This window comes from Aphis gossypii, unplaced genomic scaffold, assembly GCF_020184175.1.
Source record: "Aphis gossypii isolate Hap1 unplaced genomic scaffold, ASM2018417v2 Contig00074, whole genome shotgun sequence".
NCBI lineage: Eukaryota > Metazoa > Arthropoda > Insecta > Hemiptera > Aphididae > Aphis > Aphis gossypii.
Genome location: NW_026083004.1, coordinates 30,821 through 35,530, shown reverse-complemented (window position 1 = coordinate 35,530; position 4,710 = coordinate 30,821). Strand labels below are relative to the sequence as shown.

Here is a 4,710-nt window from a genome sequence, read left to right as displayed (position 1 = left end):
TTATATTAAACATTAATCGACCACATCATATATTGTACACATATATTTGATAATCAAATTAATTAAAGGAAGATAAAGTATTTTAAAGGACACTATAGTAAAGTATAATATTATCAAACAATAAATATATATTATTGTATACATAAAATTAAACTTGGCAATAATACGTTTAAGTATTGGAGTTTATTCTTTTTAATTGTTTGTAATGGTAAATAATTAAGAATACTGTATATTTTTATGATATATTTGATGTATATTTTGAGCATGAGACATAAAAAAAAAAACATACAGTACAATGTGTATTATAATTATTATTACAATGTAAGTAATCAATGAAAATATTACATGCTTAAAACGCTGTACATGGTGTGTGTTATAACAATTGTTATGGTCAACAGTGTCTGATTTGGTTACAAATCAGTAACTACAATGCTTATGTTGTATTATAACAATTAAAATGTTTGTTCAATGAAACAATATCAATCATTACTTAATACTTGTTATGTTTCTTAAGGACATTGACAAACAATATAAATACAAATTAAATGTGTAAATTTAAATGCATGCCCAACATAAGTAGATTATTAATGAAATAAAAAAAATTAATGGAATACACAAATAAAATGCTATACATGCCGTGTAGCAAATTGTTATGGTTAACAGTTTTTACTTTAGTTGCAAATTAGTAGAATGATAGTTTTATTATTATTGATTATGTTCACATTTGCATTGATATAAGAGTTTCCAACACGAATCATTACTCCTTATGTTTCTGAAACAATATAAATACAAACAATAACATACATTTGGTATGATATAATATTCTAAATATTTTACCAACTCATGTGTTTGAAGCAAGTTTAAGTACATGTTTGACATTAGTTACGAATTCACTAGGTACAAAGCGAATTCGCATCCAGAGAGAACCACGTGGAAGTTGTCAAACTTTCTCTCCGCGAGTCACACTCATGACTGCCCATAAACTGTTGGTCACACAGACCACTTGGATCACACAGATCCCTTTGATCACGCAGACCACTTGGATCACATAGATCCCTTTGATAACACAGGTCAGATGTTAACGATTAAGTTCTTGTAGGCTTCATTATGCAGTTGTTTGCAGGACCTCTCTGTATACAATGTTCTTAGTGACGAATCTACCATGACCATCACCACACATACAAACTCTTATGGATTGTGAGTTCCTCACTCGTGAAAAGGCTACGTACAGTTGTCGGTGCGTGAATACCGGTGAAGGCAGAAGCAATCCAACTCTATCAAACGTTTGTCCCTGTGACTTGTTAATGGTCATCGCAAACGACAAACGTACGGGGAACTGTACTCTTCGCATTATGATGGGCAGGTCATCTTCGCCACACGACGTGAGTGGTATCGCAGGTATGATTATTTCGTCCTGTGCACCACCAGACAACATCTTCGCCTTGAAGTTGTATCGTCGTAATTCAGTGACAACCAATCTCGTACCATTGCAAAGGCGTCTCTTAGAATCTAGGTTCCTAAGCAACATGACAATCGAACCCACCTTTAGCGTTAAGTTGTACGGCGGCAGTCCGTCCGGTTCCAGAGTGTTGAGGAACTCTGTCGGATAATTGGCCACTTCGTCAGGGTCATCGACCACAACAGTGTCTATGGCCGTGTAGCTCCGTTGAGCTCCATCGATGCGTTGTAACACCGTGCGATTGACCTTCCTACAATCGTAGTTCCTGGGACATAAAATTATTTTCCGAGCAAACTCGTCGATGTTTGCCAACGACATTTGCTGCGGGAAAACAAAATCAATCAAATTAGCGATGTCACATACCATTTCTTGGGGGATTTCGACGCTGTCCCGAACACCGTCGACCGCTGGCAACTGGCCGCTCGGGAGCTGTAGCAACCAAGTAGCAAAGTCCACATCTTTGTCGGCAAGCATGTTTCGCGTCAGACTGAACTGTTCCATTAGAAATTAGCCACAGAGAGTTATATTTAATCGACGACCTTACAATGTCACTCCTTGTCCTTCTGCGCACGACAGGCAGTATCTGTCTGAAGTCGCCGGCGAACAGGACCGGTTTCCCACCAAACGGTAATTCCGATCCCATGATGTCCTTGAGCAATCTATTGCCCAGTGCCCACCTTGAGTTGTAGTCCCGGTGACATTGGCGCTTCATCCCAGACGATGAGTGCCGCGTCACGTATCCTCTGAGCACGCAACGACTGCATGGTGATGGTCGACGTTGAATCGTCAGTCAGTGTACCGAACGGCAACCCAAACGTAGAGTGCACCGTCATGCCGCAGTCCATCAGCGATGCTGCAATTCCTGTAAATGCAACGGACAACACGGATCGCCCTTGGTTGCGAAGAGACCATATGAGGCATCCGTATAACGTCGTTTTACCTGATCCTCCGGGTCCGTCGACGTAGAACATTTTTGAGCAGTTTCTGTTGTCGTTTATGGCCGCCATCACACGATCGAACACTGTCCGTTCGTCGTTCAAGCCGTCCAATTGTACAGTCCAGCGTACCGCCGCGTCTCTTGCACACAGAATGTCATTGTTAGGGTCTTCTTCTAGCAATGCGATGTCAAATAGAGGTAAACTGTAGTCCGAGAGCGATTTCCCGTGAACCTGAAGTAACTGCGCGATGGCGTTGAGACACGCCGCTCTAGCGCGCTCGGCGTCTCGTAATCGCTGATTAAAGTTCTTCATCCTATGAGCTTCGCTGACTTGGTACAACGCCAGTTGGTTTGCGGTCCCGCATCAGCAAAGATATGAACATTTTCATGTAAATAATTAATAATATAATTATAGTTATTATCTGTATGCTTGGTTGTATTGTATGTATGTATGGTGTATAGATAAGGTTAGTTTATAGTGTACATCATGTTTTATGAAATTTGTTCAATCATACACTTGAATTTTCGGTATTTTCGCTAAATATTCTTATTAGAATTGTAGATGCAATATTAAAAATTGTAAGTATTATAAGGTAAAGTCACTCAAAGCCATATGATGTATCACTTGCATGAAAAATAACTCAATAACACTTATTATAGTTAACCATATGCAAGTGTAACCTGAACAACAGTACAGCACAGTATTAATTATGTTATGTATCATTGTTGAATGGTAAATTTTGTTAAAAAAATATATTACTTGGTATAATAAAAAAATTAAAAGTAAAAATAAGTATAGAGGTATTAAGTCAAAGTTTTTTTTTTTTGGTACAATACACACTGTATATATATATGTATAATAATAAAAGTAAAATAAAATAAACAAAATATTAATCAACTACATTACACAAGTGTATTAAGTCTTGTTACGATATCATAATATGATATGGAATAGTTTGAAATAATTAAATTAAAACTTAAAAAATTGGTTTCTTAATGAGTGGTAATGTAAACTACAAATATATATAAATGTTACACTACAATTTACTCGAATGTTGTGTTTTCAATGAAATATTAACTACACATGACTACAATAATTATTAATATTATTACTTATTAATTAATTAATTAATGTGATATGTGTTTATTTAACTAAATATATATTATTAATATATTACTCAAAAGCCACTGCGAATGGATTGATTTGCCGTAATAGACTGTCCAAGTCTGTAAGCAAGTTCTCCAACAATGGGCTTGTGCGTGGTTGTTGTGCCATACGAATCTGGTTGGCTGACTCGGATTCAATAAAATATAACTCGCAGTATTTCGGTTGAATCAGTTCATTCCTGACAACGTCATTACTAATTCTGCGGTACACCTGCCCGTGTACAGTGAACACTCTCGGTCCCGGACCTGGCAAACGTCTTGGGTTGAGGTCAGGTTAGGTTGCATGAATTAATAATAAGCATATTGCATAAAATTATCTCACCGCTAGGGAATCTAATAAATTGCAACACATTAAATAAATAAAAAAAACACTTGTATAAAGAATAATCAAATATAATTAGGGACATTTTCCATTTCACATTTAAACTCAACATCATAGAGAAATACACTAAAGACTGAATATAGTTTAATAGCAGCATTTAATTTTAATATATTATATAACTTTTACATTTACTTATTAAAAAATAATTCAAATATAGTATAATATATTGTAACATACTATTACACTTAAAAAAAAAATTAAAATGTGCAATTACTAAATGATAAATAAAAATTATTATCAACATAACATAATATATGATGTTATGTATACATCAAATTGCTAAACCTACTATTTAAATGTAAAATAAAAACCTATTATTTAATAAAAATTCTGTTATAATAAAACTATAATAGAACCATATAATAAAAATATAAACTTTATATAATATATTATTATAGTGTAAAGTGTAATGTATAATTTATTGTTGTCTTGCATAACATTGAAAGTGTTATTGGAACTGTTCATAATAATAGCTAACACACACACACACACATATATATAATATATAATAATATATAATAAATTATTTAACTCACTAAAGATGGTACTACTCTTGGTAATAGACGGCGACGAATTCTGCCCAAAGCGTAGTCACGACCAGGGACAAAATGTCTCGAACACAGTTTTGAGTTAACAAATATCTGTTGAGCATACAAACCATTGATCTCGGCGAACAACACCCATTGACGTCTCTGCTCATCATTCGGTGGAAACCTAATGTAATCAATTTATGAATATTCACAGTGTATGGCTAGAGTAGTAATA

The 4,710-nt window shown here is 34.8% G+C and overlaps 1 pseudogene; it reads right to left on the bottom strand.

Moving 5' to 3' along the window:
- Positions 1-1,105: 1,105 nt before the first annotated feature.
- Positions 1,106-2,160, bottom strand: LOC126553138 (ATP-dependent DNA helicase PIF1-like; annotated as a pseudogene).
- Between the last annotated feature and the right edge of the window lie 2,550 nt (positions 2,161-4,710).